Here is a 24,864-nt window from a genome sequence, read left to right on the forward strand (position 1 = left end):
CAGATGGTGCTTCGTGTTCACACAAGACAAGAGCAGAGAAGTCTCTTCTGGAACTTCAAGTGTGAGCTAGGAAAGGAGTAGAATTCTGTATCTTCAGATAAAAACTTCCCCCGAATATGCTCATGTTCTGGCAATAAATTTTAAAAACTCAGGCCTTGGCTGTCCTTATTGGTTCTTCAGCCCTTGCTCTCATGGCACTGAGCTGCAGCTGGCAAGAAAGAGTCATTGGTGTCGTTGCAGCCCCCTCCAAGCACTCCCATGGCCTCCCCAGGGGCATCCCCACCCTGGCAGAGCTCCCAGGGTAACAGTGTCCAGAAGTTCACACAGCCCCTGCTTTCCACGGGCCTGGGCAGGCTCTGGGTGTGCATCCCAGAGGGCTGTTTTCCAGCAGCATCGGGGATGGAGGTGGCTGGGCTGGTGGCTGTGTGCCAGCAGGTGCCAGGGCAGAGGTGACTCCCTGGCCATGCAGGGCTTGGTGGCCTCTGCAATGTCAAAGGGAACTTTGGCATTTTGTGGCTGTTTTATTTTCTCAGCAGCAACCTGCAGCCCCAGGATGAGATCAGGAACCTGTGAGAATTATCAAGTCCTCCCTTTGCAATAAATCAACATCTCATTGCACGTGTAACTTATCAGCTTAATGCAATCTTTATCCAAAAGCACTAATTCAGTTCCTCTAGAGAGATGCGTCTGATTAGATTAATTAATCTGTTTGCACTGGAGATTTCCCTAACTTGAACTTCTTCAATGCAAATTCCTCTCTGAACCCTAAGTGTTCTTTCTGAGTGGGGGAAGAAAAGGGAGAAGGGCAAAGGCGTCACTGAGGTGCAGAAAAGGCCCTAATGCTGTGGCTTCTCCAGTTGGACCAGGATGGGGAAGGGGTTTTGGAAAGCAGGGTGGTGCCCAGGGATGCCGTGAGCCCCACAGCCAGGGACCAGCCCGGCATCCAAACCCCGCATTGCTGACACACGATGCTGGACACCAGCAGTGCTGGCCTTCCTCCAGTGCAGCACATCTGACCAGGGAGCTCTGCAGTGACTTCTGGTGCTTTTCCAAATTTCCATACTTTTTATACATACTTTGAAGAGTAAATTTGCCACATCAAGCCAATCTAACTCCTAGCAGAGCCCTCTGTGCACTAAAACAGGATGAAATCAAACTGATGATGATGTTCTAATTGCCAGTTGGTGTGGGCACAGGTATTTGTAGCCATTATCTTCATAGCTTCTGAGATAAAAGCTTTGGAAAATTAGTAGATATTTGCTTAATTGCACCAAGATTATTGCATTGGTCAATGGTGTGTAGTGAGTAGCTGGGGGGGTGGGAAGGGCAGTGAAGGCCCATCCCGGATAGACCCAGGCAGAGCTGGGACAGGCAGCTGTGCTGTGCAGCCGGCCCAGGACATGGCCAGGTCCAGAGCTGGGGACACGGCACTTAACACCATCCCCAGGGCTATTCCCACTCTCTGGCAGGGCCTAAAAGTACCATTAACATTTGTATTCAGATGTGCTCTCCCTGCCCCTTCTCGCATACAGCAAAAGAGGTGATTTAAAATTTATCAGCAAGTGTCAAGATAACCTGTGCAATTCAGCATCAAAGTGCAAAGACCAGCACGAGATGACAGCCGCAGCATCCATGGAGTCACATGTTTTATCCCAGTAAGTACATGAAAATTGCAATGTGCTTTTCTGCTATTCAGGCTGAAGGGCTCCTTTAGCACCAACCAGCTCCTGATATCAAAGTGAATGATTTCTTTCATTATTCCTGGTTATGAAGCCTATTTTCTTGTTATTTGTCATTTGTGAAGCAATTTGGTTTAAAGATGGCTCGAAGCTTTTGTACTGAGCAATCAGGGAGAAAGTAGGGAAGAAATAACTAAGGGGAAGATTGAGATTCTTTGTCTGTTCCTGCATAACCAAATGCAGGAACTGCCATGTGCAGGGCAGGACCAATTCCCAGCAGCCGGATTCCGTGAGCTCTGTGAGACTCAGGCTGTTTCCAGGTCAGTGGGGGTGCAGGAGAGGGGCCCAGCTTGGTGATTTCAGCTCCTTGGGAACTAACAGCTCCTCTGGGACATGCAGGGAATTTAAGTGATTTTGGAGCCAGCGACTTTCTGCAACTCACAAATTTGGACTTAAGAGCCAATCAATTGTGCAGTTGTTTTTGCAGCACCAGAAATGGAGTATGGATCTGCTGGAGGAATTTTAGAGGGACTTTTTATCCTCCAATCTGCAGCTGGACTGCTATTCCTCATGCTGAAAAGCCAGCCATAAGTGTCCTGAAAACCAGCCCCTGCTGCAGGGCTGATATATCTCTCGCCAAGGAGCAATACCGTGGCAGCAGCTAGGAGGGAAACATGAGGCAGAATCAATTTTCCAGCAAGTGTTGTTTGATTTTGTCATAAACCCCTAATATTCTATATTTAAAAATGTAGCTGCTCATCCTGGAGATGAAAAGCTGTGTCATTCAAATGCCACGGAGGGCAGCTGCGGGCAGTGCCCACCTGCCGATTCCCACCCTGGGAGATGGGCATGGCCGTCCGGTGCCGCTGGGCCGAGTCAGCCCCTGCCCGCCGCATTGTGACCCGCTGCTGCTGCTGCCCATCCCATCCACACGGGGCCGTGTTCCCCAGTGCTGTCACAGCTGGAGCTGGTGGGACTCGCTGTTCCTGTGCTGCAGCATGATATAGAACTGCCCCCGTGCAGCACATCCCTCCCTGCAGGGGCTTTGGGGCTGCCGGGCCTCTCATCCGATTAGTGCACTGGGCTGGACCCCTGCACCACGGGGCCAAGAGGTGTCCCCATGGGGACCGGGGGAGCGGGGCCATGGGGGAAGCAGGGACAGCAGGCAGTGAGGCTGGTCAGCCTCTTCAGGGGTGTCCTGGGTGTCCCCAGTACCAGGGGCTTGTCCTGTGGCTGCAGGAGATGCTGCTTGTCCCGAAGAGCTACCAGCACTTTGCACTCCAGATGAGCAGCTTTGCTCTGAGTGCAGAGGTAGTAATCCCAGTCCTTCCCAGGGATATTTTTATTGGCCGCTTGCAGAGAGGTGGCATTGCAAGTCTAAAATAGCTACTGATGTTAAAGCAAATATAGGGAATGTGCTTGCAGAGGCCCCTCCCGGAGGAGACAGATTCCATCTGCTCCGGCGCCAAGCACATTTCAAATGGATTTTAGTCCAGGGGATTTGGTTCTCTCTCTGCACTCTGTATTTTAAGACTGAAGTGAGACAGGGTGACATGAGTGGGTTTCAGCATGCACATAGTATCCTCCCTCTTGTCAGCGGAACCTGTCACAGGGCAGCCCAGAGCAGCCCCAGCTGCATCCACAGCAGGTCCCTCTGGGCAGGCAAGTAAGCAAGACCTTAAGTAAGACCTACATGTTTTTAATTTAACCAAGATTTATGCTTTTCTAGGATTTTTTAAAAATAAAATACTTATTTTCACCACTGAACATCTGCCCCTGGAATGCTGTTTCCAGCCAGAACAGCTCTGTGGTTTCTCTCATGGTGGAGTCAGCCTCCTGAGATAGTGCCCAGGCTGTCACACCCCTCTGTGCTGACTGCACAGACGGGAACATGGAGGAGCTGGGCGGCCCAGAGCAGCTGGGGCAGGGGCTGGGGCTGGCCCCTACCTCTCCTCCTCCCTGCCTGCACTCAAGGTACAGCTTGAGGGGTCTCTCTGCTCCCTGTCCCTTGTCTCCCCACATTGCCATCCTACCTCCCTGCCCCATCACATCTCTCCTGTCCCCAGGATGAGAGGAACACAAATATGATGATCCCCTTAGAAATGTGCTTTATCAAGCTCGACTTTCTCCCAGCAAACCTCAATTAGTCCCTGCTAGTGAAGGAAGCTGGTGGAGGTGGGCTGGGGTGCAGCATGTAACAGCCATGCTGGAGCACTGAGAATTAATTGTAAAGGCAGCAGAAAGGTAAAAAAGCTGCGGTAAGCATAATGTATCAACAAAGCAGTGCCAGCTCCTGTGCTGCCCTCCAGCCTTGTTGTGCATCCCAGCCCCCCCAGCTCACTGGGACCCACCACTGGGTGCTGAGCATCCCAGACAAGGTGGGATGTTACGCTCAGCCCAGCAAGGGCTCTGCGTAACATCCTCTGTGCCCAGAGGCTCCAGGCACAACATCCTGGTTTCAGCACTGTCCCCACCTACAGAGACATGTTGCTCCATCGCTGGCTGTCGGATGGAGTCACCTCAGACCAGGCAGGGCAACCTCTGCCCAGCCAGGACTGCTGCCAGGCTGGCAGCCAGTGGCAGTCCCTGGGAGCCCTCCCCTGCCTGGGGCTACCAGTGGAACACCCAGGCTGTACAGCTTCTCCTGCAAGACACATATGTGTAGTGGTTCTGTTAAAGTTCGCATTCTTAAAGTTACTACAGTCTGGAGGCAGAAAGAAAGCCTCCTCTATGACCGAAAATTAAAGATACTGCTTCCTGATTATTGTAAAATTGACTTCTAAAATAAGATACTTAATTAAATGTATCCATTCTTCTGATACTACTCGAAAGAGTTAAGTCCAGAAATGATGCAGAGATACTGAGGGATAATGTATTCATGGGGATGGTTATCTGCCTCATAAAGGCATTATGAAAGTAATTGTATTATATTTATGTCGATTCTCTTATTTAACTTGGCTGCAAATGAAGTATTCTGTATTGAACTGCAACCCATTTTAATTTACAAAAACAGCCCTGCTTTGCTCAGTAGTACGGCATCTAATGAAAAATGACTCAAAGGAGCAGATCTTTTCCATATGAATGCTCATATAGACTCAAGCAGGCACTCGATGGATGGAGCAGCTGCTGGAGCTGAGGACTGTGAGCTGAGGGGAGAATGAGCTCTAGCTTGCCCTGAAACTTGCATGAGTGGAGGGCTCATCTCTGCAGGCCCCTCTCCTGGGGGATGCAGCTGGAGGAGTCCCTCATCTCTCCTGGGGCCCCTCAGGGACTGCTGCAGAACTGCCTCTGGCCTTGCCCCTGGGAGCGGCTCTGCCTGTGGCTGTCTCTGCTCCTCAGGGCTCGACGCTGCTCCCCCGGGCTGGGACACTCCTGAACTGAGACAGTCTCTGTCTTGGACGCATTCAGGAGGAGCAGGGCTGTGGGGTGCTGCCCATCGCGTGACAGTGACACCTCAGCCGCGACAGAGCTGCCAGAGTGGCAGGATGTGCCCTTCGCCGCAGGCAGGGAGGCAGCGGTGGCAGCCCCCTTCTGTCCCCATGTCACTGCTGTGCACTAATCCAGCCTGATGTTTCTGCACACAGAGGCATTCTTGAGTGTGCTCAAACATGGTAATTTATTATTATTTATTTACAAGCAACAGAATGTCTTCTGACCTTTCTGTCTCGCCAGGCTGACTCTGAAGCTGCAGCTCTAATATCATCTTGTACATCTAAAGAATGCGAAAAGCAGGGCTGTCCTGGCCTGGATCCCTGAGGCTGGTGTGGCCGCGGGAGGCTGTGTTTGCTCCAGCGGAGAGGAGTAGTCGGAGCCGGCAGTGCCGGTGTGTTGATCTCGGGCTGCTGGCTCTCTGTCCCGGTGGGCAGGGAGGGCTCCGGGCCGGGCAGCCTCGCTGGTGATCGGCTCCTCCTCTCCACCATCCTCCGAACTGCTTTATCTCCTCTCTGCATCACCTGAGCCCAGGCTTAGCCGCCTCCATCAGCAGGTCCTTGAACGTCCCATCAATCTCCCAGCCTGGCAGTTTGCATAATACCTGAGGGAGAGCAGAGGCCCTGCTACTGTGTGGGCTCTCCTGTACTCTCTGCTCCACCTCCAGTCAGCACTGCCCCAGCGCTGTGGCCATCAGCCAAGCTCCTCTCCTCGCTGGAGCCGGGAGAGTGTGTGCAAGTTCCCGTCAGCTCTCTGCAGCCATTGTGCCCTCTCCTCTTCCTCCTCCTGCCTCTGCTGCTCTGTAGATTGCCGAGATGCACTGCACTGCTCTGCACTTTGGCAGGGCAAAACTCTCCCTGTGTTGCAGGCAGGGCTGGGGCTGCAGGATGTGCAGTGGGACTAAAGGCTCCTTCCCTTCCAGATCTGTGGTTTTGCTTGCATAACCCCGGGGGTCACCGCTGTCCCTCCAAGCCTCTGGGAGTGCGGGGTAAGCAATGCTGGGTGCACTCCCTAAAGCCTGCCCAGCCCCAAGGCCAGGGCTGGCCCCGGCACACCCTGCATGCACCCCACGTGGGTCCCACACGCTGCCCAGGCTCGGCTGCCTGGCAAAGGCACTGTGGCCCAACCTGCTACATGTCCCTTACCCACCCTCCGCTGCAGGCACAGGAGCGTGGGTGCTTATGAAGCACATCTGAAGGCCACTGCTGGCAGGCAGACATGGTGATACAGAGATTTTCATTGTCAGTGACAATATTAATGTTGCGTGATTTACAGTCTCTGGTGCGCTTGCTCTGCTGGCAGCACAGCAGCTGCTTCGGGCCCATTTGGGTGGTTTAGATCTGTCCTTGAGGATGTAATAAAGTTATTGAGAGGGCACAAACATTGATTGATTCGTATCGACTTGCTTGGCAGACATCCTCGCGTGGTTGTGCAGGAGCAGAGTTTTGGGACAGGGGACCATGAGACAGGAGGCAGGGAACAGGGGCTCACTGGGTTCTCACGAGGCACCCCAGAGCCAACCCCACTGACCTACCCTGGAAGTGCGTCTGCAATGTGCTGAGCCATGTCCCTGCCACCAGTTCCTGGGTCTGAGCAGCAGCAGAGCCCAGCCTGGTCCTGCCTTGGTGGCACCAACAGCTACTCGGCACTGGGTCCCTGTGTGGGACCTGCCTGGTGCCATCAGTGCTCACCGAGCCCCAAGGCAGCCACGTGTGCCCGCTGCAGCCAACCCATACCTGGTGGCCTGTAGCCAGTGGCCCATAGCTGATGCCTCTCCTCATTCCAGCCATCCAAGGCAATTACAGAGCTGCTGCCAGTGTGTGGGCTGAAGGGGCAGCGCTGGAGGGAGAGTTGTGAATATATTTCTTGCCAGCATTAATTGATGCCATGTCTGATGTCCTGCACGTCCCTGCTCCCACTGCACAGTGATGACCAGCTGGATACAGAGCTGGGGCTGCTGCCAGCAGGGCCGGGCAGTGTGATGGGGCCTGGAGGGCAGGAGCTGGGGGAGCAGCCAGCCCAGCTGCTGCAGGAGCAGACAGAGAGGGAAATGCCTCCTAACCCATCATTTATGGGCACAGGGTACCAGTATGGGCTGGGTCTCAGCAGCCCATCGCCAGGTCCTGCCCCAGCAAGGGCCAGCCAAGAGCCCATGGGAGAAGGTGAGGGGCTGGGTGGGTTCAGGGACCCTGCCCACCACTCTTGGCTACTCAGGGCCTCACAGAGCTGCAGCTCAGCCTTGCCCCAGCTGCAGCATGAGAGGACCAGCCTCATACCAGCCCCCATGGTACCAGCCTTCTCAGATGGGGACAGCTCCTTGAGGGCAGTGGGAACCTCCTGGGCTGTCAGGTCAGCTGTCCCCACGCTGCCAGTGCTCTGGGCATGTGCTGTGGCAGCTCCTGTCCAGTGGCACCCCAAGACAGAACTGAATTCACACTCATCCTGTCAAGATTTTGGCATTTCAAATGATTCACAATTGCTTCAATTATAAGAATTGGGATGTTTAGACAATTCTACCCACCCTGCCTTCTGCCCTTCCCATGCCTGGTGTTCCTGCCTGCCAGGCATGTAATCCCTCCTTGCTCCAGCACTCTGATCAGAGCAGGGTCTCCCCTGGGGCTCAGCTCTCCCTTTGCCCCCCTCCCCTGCCTGGGCACACTGTGTGTGGCCCCTCACAAGGTCCCTTATGGGTGCAGTGCTGGGGATCCAGCTGGTGGGTACAGAGCACTCCTCTTGCCTCCCATAATGAGCAGCATTCACTGAAGGCAGCATCCATCCTGGAAGTGCCCTGCAGACTTGCAAGGAAATTAATAGCTCTGTTTCCTGCTTTTGTGGTGCAGAATTGTAATTCTTCCGACATGGTGAAGAGCTTTGCCCAGAGGTGCAGTAGGGATGGACAGGATCAGGCTCTGCAAAAGGACACTTAGAACCGACCTCTGGAAAACATTTATCACTGCAGGACCAGCTGGAATAATGAGTAGCTGCCTGTGCACAAGCAGGGGACAGGCAGGAGACGAGAAGGGGACAGGCAGGAGACCTGTGGACAGTGCTGGGAAGGGCTGCTGGAGCCCACAGGCAGCTCCTGTGCTCCCAGTGATGGAGGGCAGCACAGGGTGCTGGGAGGGAGGGCATCGCCATGCCCCTCTCATGGCCCTGCGGGGTTAGGGTTCTCCTTCAGCCCCCACCCACCAGCCCCCAAAACCCTCCCCATAGACCCTGCACCTCCAGGGGAGCCTCCTGAGAGCAGAAGATCTCACTTTGGTCCATGATTTTTTTTTATCCAAATCACCAGGTTGATACTGGATCAGTTTATAAGTACCCAGGACCAACTTTGGAGTTTTTAAATGAGGAAATTAAAAAAATAGTAAGCAAAGAAGAAGTTACAGCATTTGCTGCTTCCTTGGGATAGATTTTTTAATTCAATTCTTTGAGAAGAGCTTAAGTATTTCCTGACAGAACATCTCAACTTGGGGCCCGGGCACTCACTGCTCCCTGTCCCCTGCTCCACAGCCTCTCCCTTTCCATAGGAGCTCAGCTTTGGGTCTGAGCAGCCCCAAACCAGGGATCTCCCTCTAGTCCCCACAAAATCACAGCAGAGTCCAAACAGCCCCAGCAGCTCCCATGTTCCAGGCCAGGGGCTGTCCTGAGCTGCCAACTCATGCACAGGGACGTGCCCCAAAAGGCAGTCCAACAGGCTTTGAGGCAGTTTAATGCCAAGGTCATTTGTGGGATTTTATTCCTTCTTGCCTATGTTGCCCCTCCCTTTCTGTGCTCTGAAAATTTAAACCAGCATCACAACATTACACTGGGTTCTGAAAGTCATCAGTCACAGGCAAGTAAAATATGTATTTGTAACAAGAACACAAATTCATCATCTTTGCACAGTAAATATTTCCTCTTTGGAGTTCCATGACAAAGTGTGTATCAAGACGTATTATGCAAAATGGACAAGTTAAATTCAATTGGGCCTGAGTTAACATCAGCATTAGAAACTCAACTTCTGCATTTCTGAGCTTTCTGAAACTTCCAGTCCATAATTTTGCTGGTGGGGTCGGATTGAGGAGATTGCTTTTGATACCTGGGATCCCCGTGCTTTATGCAGGAAATTTTAATACATTTCCTGAAGCGTGGGGCATGCCAATGCCTGGCGCTCCCAAACGACCATTCAGCAGCACTTACCGGTGTTACAAAGCGTGCTCACTAAGTATTCACAGAAGGCAACTGTGTCTCAAAGAGCCCCAGCCTTGATAGGAAGCACAAAACAATTAACAGAAACGATGGCGTCTCCTCACAGCAGCAATCTGATGGCAGCAAGGGGCTGCTCCTGAGGCTGCTCCGGGGTGCCAGGCTGTGGGACAGTGCCAGCCTGAGCTCCACGTGCCCCGGCTGTGCAACGTCCCCGCACCAGGGGAGCTTCCTGCAGCAGCTGCCAGCTGCTGTACCTGTTCCCTTTTGCCAGCCTCATTTGGGAGCACAGTGCCTGCGACCTGTGTGGTGCAGCAGCACAGGATGCCCAGCCCCTGCAGCAGTGCCTGCTGCTCCCACACCAGCACCCTGGCAATGGGCCATGCTGAGAGGCATTGCCATGTCGGGCTGGACCACAGCGGCCGGAATTCATCGCACGGGAAGCACCTCTCCTGCAGCGTCTGACTTTGCTCTGTGCCTGTATTTCTCCATTATAATCCAATATACTGGATGCACATGGAATATAGTCTGTGAGATCTGTATGTGGTGGCTGCTGAACTCATCAGGAATGATCTGGAGTGTCTCCCTGGTGTGTGTGCTTGCCAGTGCCCTGCCCTGGGGAAGCTCCTGGGGATGGCGGCACCAGGCAGGCCCTGGGAAAAGCTCTGCTGGAAGGGAGGGAGTGAGGGCACACATCGGGGCAGCCACAGATGCTGGAGTGCTTTGGGTAACATTTGTGCAGGTCATCCCCTGACCTTCCTCAGGTATTTCAGTGCTCAGCACAAGCATCCAGATGTCAGCTGCACAACCTGTGGCACTGAAGGAGGAGACAGATGGATGGCAATGACCTGCAGTTCCCATGGGAGAGCAGCACCTGCCCCTGCACTCCTAGACCCACTTACCCCAGGGGTGTGGGCTCAGGCACCATCATTTGTCCTGTGGTTGTTTCTGGCCCTCTCCGTGCCGGGGGGGTGTTGCCATCTCACCTCTGGGGAGTTGCGGAATGGAGGTTGGTGCAGCATGTCCTGCTTCACTGGGAATAAGAGAAACAGCTTTCTGCAATCCCAAAGGAATGCATTCACCTGCAGAGTGTTAGCTCAGACCCCCTGGTGAAAGTGTGCTCATTGAAATCCATCTCAACTCTTAAATAGAAAAGGTAAAAATTCCTCTGCTGTTCATCTCCAAAGTTTATATAACAAACCTCGAGCTCCAAAGTTTATATAACAAACCTCGAGCTCCGAGCCCTGATCTCAAACAAATACCTATCCAAGACTTGAGATTTAACCATTACTTGTAAAAGCATAGTTGTTATTTTCCTTGTTATATTTTAGAGAGGCAGAGAGAGGCAGGGTGGCTTTTCCAGCCCAGACTTGGCTTTGCTGTGGGTTGTGCTCCAGTGCAGCTCATCCTGTGCCCAGCCTGGTCCAGGGGCTGTGCTGATGTACACACTCTTGGTCCCTGCAGCCACCTGATCCACCCCCAGTGTGGGGGGGTCATTTCTCATCTCACAAGTCAACCCTTGTCCAAGGCTGGGAGAGGCTCCAGGGGAGTCTGCCCTTGATGGGAAATTTTGCTCCTGCTGCTGATTTTGGAGCAGAGGTGGGGATGAGGCGGTGGCTGGGACCTGCTCCAAAGTGGAGAGGCTTCAGCGTGGTGGATGCTCCAGCTCATGATGGGGGTTTTGGAAGAAACTTGTGACCTACAGTTGGCCTCAACTGTCCCAGCTGGCAGACACCAAGTGGCACCTGAGGGTAGTCCTGTAGATGCCCAGGGTTTCTGTGTTAGCTCCTGAGCCATCTCCAGAAGAATGACATGAAGCTTGGTCTCTGGAGCTCAGTGTGGCTCACTGGGAGCACTCACAGCCCTGTGATGGTGGCAGTGGGGCAACGGCCCCCCCGTTTCCCTGCACAGAGTGGGGTGCTGTCCCCACCGTGCAGCCAGGCCACAGCTCCATTTCCACCAGCTGGAGGACCTGGGGGCTGCCACTTGCACCCTCCTTCCATGCACCCTCTCAAAGCACAGGGCAGCAGAGCAGCTGAGATTAATTAGTCCCTCAGTCGGACCAGAGCACACACAGGAGCACAGCGTGTTAGTTTTTGAGTGGGGCACATGTCACAGTAAATGCCAATGGCCCCAGTGCTTGGAATAATAAATATGCAAACAGCAATTAACAGTTGTGTCTTCTGCACACACACAAAGGACATAATTAGCCAGTTCCATCTGTTAATTATACCTGCCATGGCTCAGATACTCATATCTCACCTAGAACTTAGAGGAGGAAGGTGAGCTTGTGGAAGCAAACTTCCTCTCATCCAAACATTAGATCCCAGGAGCTTCTCTCTCCTCTCTTGAGTGCTGCTCAAAGGCACCCTGAGCTCACAAAACAGGGCAGCAGCTCCCATCCCCTGCTCCAGCCCCTCAGTGGGGCTCTCCCTAGTGGCATTTCCCCAGTTTGGGATGCTCCAGCAACAGTTGCTCACTGGAAACACCTGCAGAGCCTTTCACAGGTGGCTTCCAGAGAAAACTTTCCTTGAAAATCTTCCAGGGTGGGTTTCAACAGAGCTATACTGGGGCAGGAAGTCCAGGGCAGATCCCAGGCTGGGACTGTGCACTGATGAGGCTGAACCTAGCCCAGACTGAGCAGGGGTGTTACACAGCGCTCTGGCAGCACCTGGAGCTGGCACCTCCCCATGTGAGTTTTTCCCTCCAAGGAGGAGAAGGAGGGATGTGGCAGCTCCCTGTGCACCAGCCCAGGGGGAGGGTGGAGGCAGCACTCAGTGCCAGTGAAGGGTCTGGGGACATTGCCCAGCAGCCAAGCACAGGGGATGCTGCTGGGGGGCATCGGTCCAGCTCCTGCCTCTGCCAGGTCTGCCATTAAGAGTAACTCCACATTCCAGTGCAGAGAGTGAGGACTGAGCCCTGGCTCACAGCCCCATTCCTAAGTGCTAATTTCAAAGACTTGTAGGATGTGCTCTCATGTATCTAAGCAAGCAACAGAATCTTAACTATCAGAGCTCCTTTGCTGGCTGATAAAATATGGATAAAGGAGCCATAACTTCAGAGCAGCAGGAAGAAAAATAATTGCCAAGGTTGGCTCTCATTTGAATATTGTTAAAACCCTTGTAGCGTGGCAATGGCTGCTGCAGGTTCATTCTGCTTCTGGGAATAATTTTGCCAGACAAGATTTCACTCGGCACAGAGCAGTAGTAACGAGGGGCGCCTGCTAATTGCCCCAGCAGCCCCAAGCAATCTGCCTGCTCCAGCCAGGAGCAGGGGAACCTCAGGTGTCCTGGCCACACCGACCATCGGGATGCAGCCCCGGCATGGGGCAGCATTAGGAAATAGTGTGAGCCGTGGAGGAATGAGCCACAGAGAGAGCTTTGGCACAATTTGGTTTGGTTTGAACAGTTTTTTTGGGGGGAGGTTGTTGGTTTTTTTTCCTCCTGAGCTGGTGCAGAGGCTGACAAGGACGGTAAAGTGACACTGACTAATTGAATTCTGAACTAGCAGGAGCAATGCAAATATCTGACAAATTGATTTAATTGCATTCACGTACAATAAAGCTGAGATATAAAAGGTCAGCTAGAAAATGGAAAGGGTCCCTGGAGTGCTAACAGGAGGAAGCTGACTTTAATACACATTCATCACATTTTATCATCTAATTAGTTCACACAATGCCAGACTGATAGACAGAGGCCTAAACAAAAGTATCGATTGATTATTAGCCACATATCTATCATATTGCCTGCAGCCAGCTGTCAGCCTGGGCTGGCAACTCCTGCCCAGTGTATCAGCAGAGGGGGGCACTTGATAAATAGTTTTTCTATAGCAGAATTTAGACTCTGGAAAGTGTTTTACACAGACACTGAATGATAAAGATCCCTGCAAAAGCTCTCTAGCAAAACCACCATCAAAACCCAGCCAGTCTTGTCTGCACTGAGAATATTTATGAGCGTGTGGGCAGCCAGCCCTGCTCGGTGAGGAGTGCCCAGCCCCAGCATTGCTCAGCACCCACTCTGTGGTGCTCCCACGCTAATTCCCCACGGTGCCAACAGACCTCCGGGAGACCTGAGCTCCTTTCACGGGCTGGTCTAGAGCCAGTGTTTCACTTTTCCTGGCTGGGAGCCTCCCTGCAAAGCCCCACAGGAGAGAGGGAAGGTCCAGGGTCATCTTGGCATCCACAGGTGCTGGTGGGGCTGAGCCCAACGTGCCTCAGCCGTGCCGGTGGTAGAGCCCCTGGTCCTCTTCCCTGCCCCAGAGCTGGGAAGAGCTGCTCCCCCGGCCCCTCAGCCACATTCCTTGGGAAGGTTCATGTGTATTTACTGCTGATTTGTAAGGCAGCAAACTTGATGAACTGTAATTCCATGAAGCAGGAGCAGAGGTGGCTCCCAGCACGAGCGCCAGGGTGGCCAGGACCAGTCCCTGTCAGTTGGGTGGTAGCTGTGGCAGCACCAGCAACCACCACCCTGTTCATAACCTGCAGTGGGGCTCAGAGCAGAGGTGGGAGGGTGAAGACCAGCAGTGGCTCCGTGCAACATCACTCCATCCACTGCTCACAGCTGGTACTGGAACCAGCCCAGAGCAGGTGCCACAGCCTGGGGGCCCCTTTGGAGGGGCAAGGGGACCCCTCTGAAAACATCCCACAGAACATAGGCAAAACAGGACATGGACCAAGTGCACAAGGTCACACTCTGGTCCTGCTACACATCTACACCTGCCTTTATTTGCATAATTTTTGTCAGAACATATGGGATGGGATGTCACTAAAGCGGCTTGTTTTCCCTTTTCCTTTTCCTCAGGCTTTATTAATTTGCATTCAGGATTATCTAATCATTTGGGCTTTAAATATCTAGAGTTAGAAAACAGAGGTTTGACTATGGCCCGATTCAGAAGAATTAGCTTCTGTGAAGACTGACATGTTCAACAGCTGCCAAAATAACATCAGCCTTGCAAAGAAAATGTCTTCACTTTTTATTGTTAAAAAATGAGTGGAGTTAATAACGGGAATGGGGGCATTGGATTGGTGCATGGAGTGTGCTGGATCCAGCAAAGCAGTGGGGGTACAGGTCAGAGCCCCCCTCAGAGCCCTCAACACATGTGCAGAACAGCACCCACACCTCGCTCCCAAACCAGCTCCAACGCTGGGAAAACCTTCCACAGAAACCTCCTCTGCAGACATGCAGGGCTGGGCAGGGAATATCTCACAAAGGCTCTGCCTCTGCACAGCCCCCTGCCTGCACCCCTGCCCACACCTCTGTCCTCAGGCAGGATTCCTGTTTTCCAGGGGCAGAAGGAGCCCATTCCTGGCAGCCCTCCTGCAGTGCAGGGACAGCAGCATGCATGAGCCTGAGCCAGCTTCATCTCCCACTGGCATTTCATCATCATCCTCAGTGGCTGTAGGAGGGGAGCAGAAGGTCCCGGGGCAGTGGGTCTGCAGCCTGGCATGGCCTCTGTTAAGTCTCTGACCTGGAGAATGCTTCCTACTTTCCGGTGTTTAGCCTGACTCTTATTATCTCACTGAACAGACTACCACAGCTAATTTATTTTGAACAATGCTAGAAATAAAAGGATAATCAGGTTATCCCAAATGACAGCTGCAACATCTGTATTTTCTGGTACATTGGCACATTTGTTGTGCAGAATATTGTAATGAGGCTGAAAAACTTGTCAATGATATTCCTTTTGTCCCTTCCTCAAAGGAGCAATGTCTGGCTCTCCAAAGAATATTAATTGGTGCAAAATGTGGGAAACGGGGTTTTTCTGCAATGATATTTGTCATTCACTTGTGACTTCATGCAGAGAGCCCTCTCCACACAGCAGTGAGCACACCCGGCCCCAGCTCTTCCCCGGCCGGTGGGCAGTGGCTGGAACTGCCTTCTGGAACCTTCACACCCCCAACAAGTTGAGTTTCCAGCCAGAGCCCCTTGCTGAACTGCCTCCAGGCCCAGAGCTCAGCACCCTCCAGACTGTCCCCTCAGGGGGCTCAGGCCCAGACCCGTGGGAGCAGTGGGTGTCACTGAGCCACAGTGCCCGCAGCCACCGGGGGTCCTGCTGGCTCCAACACTGGCACACATTACACTTGTTTAACTCCAGGAGAACTGATGGACCTGTGCAACTAGGGAAGGATCTTCTCTGCTGCCCAGCACACAGCCCCCCTTCAGCCCTGCCTCCTCCTGGGTGGTTGCACAAGGGTCTCCTGCTCTCCCAGGGGGCTCTGCAGGACCCCACTTCTGGCCACACAGATCATTTCTCTGCACACACAACCCCCCTGTGGCATCTTCTGAGGCCAACCAGGGCTCCCCCATCACCCAAAGCATCCCTGATGGGCACAGGCAGAGCACCAGCCCTGCTCTGCCAGTCCCTGTGCCTGGGGTTCTGGGCGCAGGATCTGGCACCCAGATGGGGTCTCTCTGCAGGTGCCAGAGCAGCTCCCAGCCAGCAAAGCTGCACAACAATTGCAGATTTTCTGTTTATTCTCCTTTTTGCTTTCAGCTACTTAGCTCTGCTTATTCTGCAGGGATTATGTGCTACTCACTGCCGGCCTATTGCTTCAGTATTTTAATTCATTTTTTAGCTATAAACCCATTTTCCACACTTTCAAGGAAAGCAGCAGCCACCACTGATTGCTGCTGCCAGGCAGGGCAACTTCCTCCTCAGGGCCTGGGCAGGAACCGTGCAGGGACCCTGGCACCAGGAGGTGCTGGCTTTGCCGACCATGACGGCTGAGAACTTCCTGAAGCCCTTATGAAACTTGGGGCAGCTCCCCACAAAGAGCTCCTGTTACAGATTTTTTTTCCCCCAGGCACATTACTTTTATCCCAGTCTGTGGCCATGGCTCCCTGTGTGCCCAGCTGTGGCTGTGCCACTGGGACACTGCCAGTGCAGCAGGACTAAATGGCATGGTGGCTTGGGTGACAATCCATTTGCTAATTTTCATTTAAATTGAGCTTTGTGCTGCCTTGATGAGGGAATATATTAAAGCCAGAGTGGCTGATGGTTTTTAAATAAATTCCAAGATGAATTCCTCACATATCCTGCATTGATGTGGAAGGTGGAGATAGAGGCCGGGGTGAGCTGAAGCAGAAAGTATACTGTAAATTGAGCCTTGGCACCGAATATAGATGGCAAAGGTTGCTGACTGCCAATACCAGTAAATCAGGCCTGAGCAGCCCAGCGATGAGCAGTGGGGTGGATTGCAAGGCTCGGACCCGGCGGGCCAAGGGGACAGCTCTGGCAGGCAGTGCTGTGGGCACGTGGTTTGTGCTGGCCCTGGGGGCAGTGTCTGTAGCCACGGCCTGGCTCCCAGGCTGGTCGCAGGGTCGAGGTGGGGTTGCCCAGCCACCACCTCCCCGTGAGCTCAGCAACAGCCTCAGGAGAGGCTGAGGCCCCACAAGTGCCTGTTGGGGTAGAAATCCCGCACTGAGCACAAGGAGAGGGCGAGTTCAGAGCCTGCTGGTATGGAAGGGCAGACCCAAGGGGTCTGTGGGCACTTCACTGTGAGCCCCAGCCCGGGGCTTCTGCCCATCCCTCCATGCCAGGGAGATGCTGCAGCTTTGCAGCAAACACTACCTCATGCCCTGGCAGGAATTTTAAGTGTCTCTCCCGAGGACACTCCCCTTGCCATGAGCACAGGGAGCAGGGGTTAAGGAGTTCCTGAGGCTTTTGATCTCCCAGAGAGCCTGGGTAGGGAATGGTGATTTGTATCGGCAGCAGGAGAAGAGAGGGGAGAGAAGGAAAACGACCACAGAGAGACAGTTTGAGAAATGAGAAGACAGATCAGAATGTTTTTGTAATGAAAAAGGAACCTGTGCAAATTGTTTTCGATTAATCTGCAGTTAATTGAGCTCTTTAAATTGAAATTATTTCATACAGGGCCACATGAGAGCTCAACTAGAGAGCAGGGCGGTGTCAAACCTGCATTGCTGGTGGTGTTTGGCCTCAGGTCCACCCGAGCAGGGGATGCAAGCTGGGGGTGAGCTGCTCAGCTCTCGCTCAGCCACTTTCCTGGGGGCTGATGGGGGCTGGCAGTGGGGTTGGATAGGGTGCTCTGGAGAGCCTTGCAGTAAATTACCTGGGAGGCACCTCCTGCCCACCTCTTCCCCCGGGAATGCCGTGTCACCGGACCCTGTGCCAGGGGACCCGATGCAACCACGCTTAGCCTGGTGCCAGGCTACCCACGTTCCAGAGCACAGTGAGGTGCCCAAGCACGGCAACAGAAGCCTCAGCTAATCACCTGCTCAGGATTGCCCAGCGTGGTTCTGTGGCCCTAGGAAAGGCCTGGGTCAATGTCAGCAAGGTGGGACAGCAGCTCTCATCAGCCAGACCTGAGGATCTGAACGGGCTCCAAGTTCCTTGTGGAAGCCTGGCTGGAGCAGTGTGGTGCCGGTGACACGGCCGCAGCACTTGCTCCTCAAAGGCAGAGCAGCTCCAAGGTCACTCACAGAGGAATCTTCAGGACTTAGTGTCGGTGCTAATCCAGGGTCTGAGGCTCAGGAACAAGTCTTGGTTTTGTAAAAGTATCCCTCAAATCATCCCTCTCCCCAGTCTGGGTTTTGCTGTGACAGCAGCCTGATTCCTCTGACCTGCAGGATTATTCCAGATTTATGCTGGGATGTGAAAAAACCCAGGACTGATCAGGCCTGGTGGGAACAACAGAAGGCAAATCCCAGCTGTCTTCCTAACATGTCCTCAATAATTAAAACCTTTTAACATAATAATTTTGCAAACAGATTTATCACAAATGGGTCTGACAGCCAGTCTGCTCCTGAAAATCAATCCTTACATTCCCGGCCTGGAGGAATCCACATTACAGGGATTATGTGGTGGCCAATCCTACCCCCTTGGCTCACTGGTGCCTCTCCCATGGAAGCAGAAGTCTAATAGTTTCAGGCATTTCGGATCCTTGGGGTGGGAATGGCCCCAGCCTCCCCTTGGTTTGGGTGGATGCCTCTCAGCATGCAGGTGTTTTCCAGGAAACGATGAGCACTCATTGAAACTCCATGGCAGTGCCATTGCCTTGGGTCCTCAAGGATTTCCAAGCAGATTGCCCCAGTTGTGCTCTCGGTGATGTGATTCTCTTCTGTGTAACAGCCATAGCTTCAGAATTACTCAGGAAAGACAGAGACCTCAAGAGATGTGTAAATGACGGGCTGTCTCATTAATCAGACAACAAATGCAAGCCCAGCAAAGGCTCTAGTTGCTGAGCTGGAAAATGCTTAAATTCATTTATTGGGACAGCAGGGAACAGCAGATCCCTGTCAAGGACTGGGAGGTCCAAGAGCCAGGAGCTGGCCATGCTGGCATGTGGCTCTGGATGCGGCTGTTCCAGAGGCTCTGCAGCTGCTGCTGGCCTGGGCACCCACGTCCTGCACCAGGGTTTGCTCCTGCCTCACCCTGAGCCGAGCTCGGCCCTTCCACCTGTGGGAGCATCCCGAGAGCTGGTCCCTGCATGTCACCCAGAGCCACTGCATTTGGGACTGTGGCACCCTCTGCCCCGATCAGTGGGAGCACAGGCATGGAGGAGCTGGGATGTGTCTGCAGCACTGAGAGCTGTAGCAAGGCTGTGCCATCCATCCTCTCAGGTTGCCATGCCAACGAAGAGGAGACAAGAAACGATTTAATTTTCAGAATCACCCTCTTGACACAAAATCCAAGCAGCTTGTGAGGAGTAGGGTGAAGGATGTCAAGGGAGCAGGGAAAGACTCTCTGTGCCTCTCTGCATCCAGCGCCTGGCTGCATTCCGTTTCCCAGAAAGGTCTCTGACACCTCTGCTTCAGATCTGGAAATACAAGAGCCAGACACCAGCCCATGGGGAAGGTCACCTGGCACTGGGAAAGCAGCTGGGATCTCATGGGACATCTCAGCAAAACATCCCTCAGCACACAGTGCTGCAATACCCTCTCTGGGTCTCTGTCCAAGTGCTTGGAACTGCCTCAGGAGCCTCAGGCTCTTTCCCCATTGCAAGGAGAAGGGGGAAGGAAATGGTGGAAATTGCAAAGCCTTTTCTGCTCTTCATCCTCATTGTCATTCTTGAAGCCATCTGGGACTGTGGATGATGACGACTCAGCATCATTCCTTTCTGACCAGCTTCTGCCTGAACTTGCAGCCCAAGGAGGCTCTTTCCCTAGAGAGATGTCCAAAGGGCCAGAAGTGACTGCCTGTGCTGAATGTCTTGCTCCGTAGCTGATCGCGTCCGTGTAGCACAATCCATCATGCCCAGCCATCCCTGGAGCCCTCCAGGTCTGTCTTTCTGAGTGCATATCCTATTTGTATCCTACAGAATGACACTGGAGACCCCAGAGCTCCACGGTGTGCTGTCAGGTGCAGGGCTTGCCCTGTGCTGTTCCACAGTCAGAATGACCTGTGCAGTGGGGAATAGGGCACAGGGATTCCCGTGCCATTTCCTTGTGCCCAGCTGCAGGTGTCCCCAACCAGGGAGGTCACAGAGGTAAAAAAGAAAAATTATTATTACCTCAAACATCCTATGGCAATGTTCCATGTTCCTCTGCAGGGGCCTCCACTCCCCTCTGAGCACCCTGCTCCAGCCAGGGCCACACTCACCACAGAGACCCCGTCACCTGCCGTGTGTGCCCAGCCGGGGCTGTGCTCCTGCCCGGCGTCCTCCCCTGCCAGTGGGATGGAAGTGGCAGTGGCCTCAGTGTCCTGAGCAGTTGCACAGCATTTAACTCCGCATTCCTGCTTCAGCCTCTGATCTGAAATCTGAAGAAACACAGATTGCTTTTGGAAGGGGGTTTGGGGTTTTCACGGCTATCTGGAGCACCTGGGATCACAGGATCTGGACAGATTATCTCAGCACTGGGCTGCCATCATCACTAATCAATATCCCAAATTACCTCTTCACACCAAAGGTGCTGTGTTAATTTTCATGGATCCCCTGTGTTTCATGCCCTTGGTGTCCTGTCATGCACTGGTAGTTTTAGCCTACAAGCTGGAGTGCAATATGCTTATGAGTAATAGCATCTTATTGGAGTGTAAAGATGTTCCTATTTCGCTGATTTATCCTGCATTTAAACTAATTCAAAATTCACTTACTTCAGAAGTACTGGAAGCAAAATGGTCTCTGTAAATAGCCTCGCTTTTCTAAACTGATATCGCTGAACGGGAAGATGGAATAACTCGCACTATCTATTTTCCCTCGGAGGGAGCATCACTGTATTATTTTGACTGTTTTCCATAACGAGAGCTATAGTTGATTCTTCTCTAAGAGAGGCTCATGGGCTGGCAAGGACTATTTGACCTTTACAGCTGAGTCTTTAGAAACTCTGCTCAGGTGAAGCTGAAGTTTGTTTCAGCAGTGCCAGCCATCCACTCTGCTTCCAGTCCCCCGCACGGGGGTTCTGACTTACACAGTGCCCAAGAGCCAGCCCAGCCTCCTTGCTTTGGCATTGTGGGGGGTTTGTGCTTTTCCTTTCCTCAAATATTTCCAAGACTCTCTCAAGTTTATGGGCTGTCACTTCTCACATCATGGAAGAAAAACTGCATCTGGCCAAGAGCGGTTGCATTGCTCATGTGTGACAGAAAGTGGCACACCTGAAAAGGGGGAAACAGGGAAGGGGGCAAGGAATGTCACCAGCACAGTGCTGGCCAGTCACAGGACAGGGACAAGGAGATCAGGCGGGAAAAGGTCCAATGATCCCTGCAGAGGCATTTCCACCTCCATCAGAGGGTCCTTTCCCTGCCATGTCCTGAGCTCTGGGCAAGAGGCAGCTGCCTTTGTTTTAGGTCACTGCTCCAGTCTGGAGCCAGTCCAGGAGCTCCCCAGAACCCACTCTGGGGATTAGAGAGGTCCTGGGAGCTGAGTGCTGCAGCAGGGACAGCCTTGGCCTGCCCTCACCATCCCACTAGTGTCACTGGAGGAGGGACTGGAGGCACAGAGGGGTGACAAGGGCATCTGGTGGTGGGCCATGCGTGCTGCCACCTGCTCCTGCTGCCACTGCTCCTGCTGCCACAGCCCTGGGGGAGCCTGGGGAGGGCTGGCTCCTGGGGAGGCCAAGCCCTGCTGTTCCCAGCCAGTGGGTATCAAGGAAGAGGAAGGCACAGGGAAGTGCTGCAGGGCAGGAGGGGTGAGTGTAGCCTGGCTGTGGCCCTGGCAGCCCTGAGAGGAAGTGGTGTGGGAACACAGGGGCTATTCCCCGGGCTCGGAGTGCTGGAGCTGCAGGTAATGCCCTGGCCTGACACATGGTGACACCAGCTCACCCAGTCAGTCTCTTGGCACACAGCAAGGGTTTTCTGCTCCCAAATGAAGTCAAATGTTTTACATGAGACAGTTCTACCTGGAACTCACTCCTGCAGCTGGACTGGATCACAGGCTGAATACATTTGCTGTGTTCTCACAGTGGGGGACAAACTTAGGTTGCAGGATTCATCAGAGAGGGCTGCATGTGGCAAACTGGTCCTTTTCTTCATCCCTCAGTGTTCTGTCCTCCAGAGCAGGACTGCTCCATCCCTGGCAGCTAGGGGATGGGAAATGTCATCTCCAGGGAATACTTCCAGAGGCAGATTCAATCCCAAGTAAAATAGTTCAAAATCCTGAAAGAAAGAGTCCCTCAGCAGTCGAGAGAGCAGAGCCCTGCCGAGGAGGTGGCATGGGTGTTTCTGAAGAATAAATCTTAGCGGGAGCCCACTGGATACCTCGTTACCAGGCAGTGATAAATTAGGCAGCTCAGGGAAGAGCAACAGAAATGATGAGAGAGGTGGAGGATCCATCTAATGAGCAGGGATTAAATTACTGAAATCGGCAGGGCTTGTCTGAGTGGCAGGTGAGGAGGGAGGAGGCACTGTACAGGAAAAGGGAGGGATGAGAGGGAAGAATGATTTACAGGGACTCACACTGGGCATTGCTGCTTCCAGCAAAGCGTTGTACTGACAGTCTTTGCTCCATGGTCCAAGGAGGCCATGTAAGGGAGAGGAAGAGGGAGAGGAAGAGGGAGAGCACCTCAGCTGGTAGGACTCTGGGGGACAGCCAGCTTACACCATGTTCAGCGTGGCTTTGTCATGTCATTCCGTTGTGCAATCAGTGAAGAGCTGCCTGTGCAAGCCCTGGTCCTCAGTCTGGAAGAGCTGAGATTAGAGTGGGAGATCCTGTGCAGATAGAATCACTCACCCACTTAGGACAATGAGCACATGACAGATGGGGTGGGTCCCGCAAAGCCCGTCCTGTGGAGAGAGCAGCCTGTCCGTGCTGAGTGAGACTGAGGGCCTGGCAGGGAACAGGAGGCTCAGACCTGAGCTTGCAGAGGGAGCACTGCTGGGGAGCTCTGACCTGGAGGTGCAGCTCCCCTCACGGGCTGAGCCCCATGCAGCCTCACTGCTGGGGCTGTGTCCCTGGGGGCTGCCCCAGCCTGGGCTCATTGTGAGGTGCCACAGCCTCTGCGTTTCTCCATCCACATCTCCCCTGGGAGAGGCAAGACTGGCTCTCCCCAGTACCACGGGGTTCTGGGTGGGCAGTGGGTCGATTGTAGGAAAAGCAAGGGGAAGAGGGATAGTCCCAGCACTGCAAGGTGAGGTTTAAAGGGAGTAGATCTGTAATGCAGGTGTTCAGCAATGGAAGGAAAATTCCTGGTTTCAATATTTTCTTGACTATCCTATGGGATGGCTTGTCAAAACAGCAACAGCAGAAACCAGAGAGCCTGAAGCTCTTTCATCCCCCCTGTTCAGCACAGCTGCTCCCCTTGCAGGTACAGTGGCAGCCAGGGGCCTCTAGCACCTCTGACTGTGCAGACAGACTTCAAGGGCTGGTGGGATCCTGAGGGACCATCTAGTTTGTTCCTGTGTCACCTGTGAGTGCCCCTTGTCTCACCTCCTCTTTTGCCTCTGCCAGCAGGCACCTCTCAGGCTGACTGGCTTTCCCTTTGGCTCCACTTTCAGGACTATCCACTGGACAAATCATGTCCCACAGCATATCTGTGGTACATGCCCTTTTCCAAGTCTAAGAGCTGTTCCCCTTTTTATAGCAACTGTGAACAGCACACGAGTGAAACAGCAGGTTTGGCGCCGGAGCAGCTTGCCCAGAGATGTCTTCTTCTACCCTTGGTTAATTTTAGGCCAACAAGATGAATGTGCGTTCCCAGGCTGTGCAGTTTAGATCACAGGAGCTCCTGCTAGAAGCCATCAGAATAACCAATGATTCCAAACCTGAAGCTGTTTCCATAAATGGGAAAATCCTCGATAGTGTGGAATGCCACTGCAAAACATCTTGAGTGCCTTCTTGGACTGGAGATTAAATGTCATTGCAGTTTTACTGTTTATTTGCTATTCAGTATATATTTACAAACTTCATTCATTCCCTGAAGGAGGTAGAGCACCGTGTGCATTAATCTACCTCTTTCCAAGGTGTTTCATTGCTTCTGTTGACAAGTAAATAACGAGGAGGAATTATGGGAGCTTAACCTCTGAAGTTTCCTGAAAAATATATTCCTAGCATTTGTAAAAGTCACAAAATTGAGGTGATAATCTCTGGAACTTACTCCTTAGCAGAAACAATAATTGGGATATTGGCATGTAGAGATTCTCAGGCCAGAGACTCTTCTGCAGGGACCACATCCCAGCTCACAGCTGGGCCCAGTGGGACCTGTTCTTTATAAAGACTTCCAGTCACAGTGTAAAGCCTTCCAAGAGAGATGTTCCACCATATTCCTTTACAAATTATTACAAAAGGACATTACTGTCCTTGTTAAAGTACACCCTTTTCACTGCACTCAAATGAGTCTAATTCCAGCTTCCCTTTGATGGGTCCTGTTAAGTCTTTAACAGATTAAAGAGCCCTTTCCTGTTAGAGGGCTCCTGCTCTGATCGGTGCTCGTGAATGACACCGGGAGCGTGGAACTGGAGGGACATCTTGCGACATCAAAACCCATTTCCCCGCAATTGCTGGCAACCATGTTATAAAGTCCATTTCAAATTCAATCTTAAAACTAATTGCATGCCTTGCCCCCAACACTCTTTTCAGGAATCTGTTCCAGAACAATATTTCTCCCATTGTTAGAGACCATCTGATTTCCAGTCAAAATGTATTTGTGCCAACTCATACCTCTTAGTTTTTGTGCCAGCACTGCCTGTTATCCGAGGCCATTTTCCTCCTTCTTTGGTGCTCATATGTCTGTGCATTTAGAGAGCAGGGACACACTCTGCAGCCCATCTGTCACTTGGCCAAATATGCCCAGGTACCCTCAGACAGGCTCTTCAGTCTGGAGGTGTCCTCAGAGTCTGACTCTGTCCTTGGTCCTCTCGCAGTTTCTGTTCCTGGAGCAAAGGTGCTGAGAATGCTGGAGTGGATGATTCCATGGCTAAGCAGTGAATGAGCCCACCCTCAATCATCTTTGCCTTGGAGTGGAGTTCTGCTTCCTCTCTTGAGCCAGGTCACCAGCCTTTGCACAGCACCAGCCAGGGCAAGAGCCTTGTGCTGCCTGGAGGTGCACCAACACCTCCAGAAGGGCTTCCCAGTCTACTATGTGTGAAACACAGCTCTAACTGGAGACCAATCTTCAGGATGTGCCAGCTGCCTCCCATGACTTACTGTCACATGTCCCCATAACCAAGATTCTGGGACAAA

Source organism: Manacus vitellinus, unplaced genomic scaffold, assembly GCF_001715985.3.
Source record: "Manacus vitellinus isolate BGI_N305 unplaced genomic scaffold, ASM171598v3 scaffold_93_pilon, whole genome shotgun sequence".
NCBI classification, from domain to species: Eukaryota; Metazoa; Chordata; class Aves; order Passeriformes; family Pipridae; genus Manacus; species Manacus vitellinus.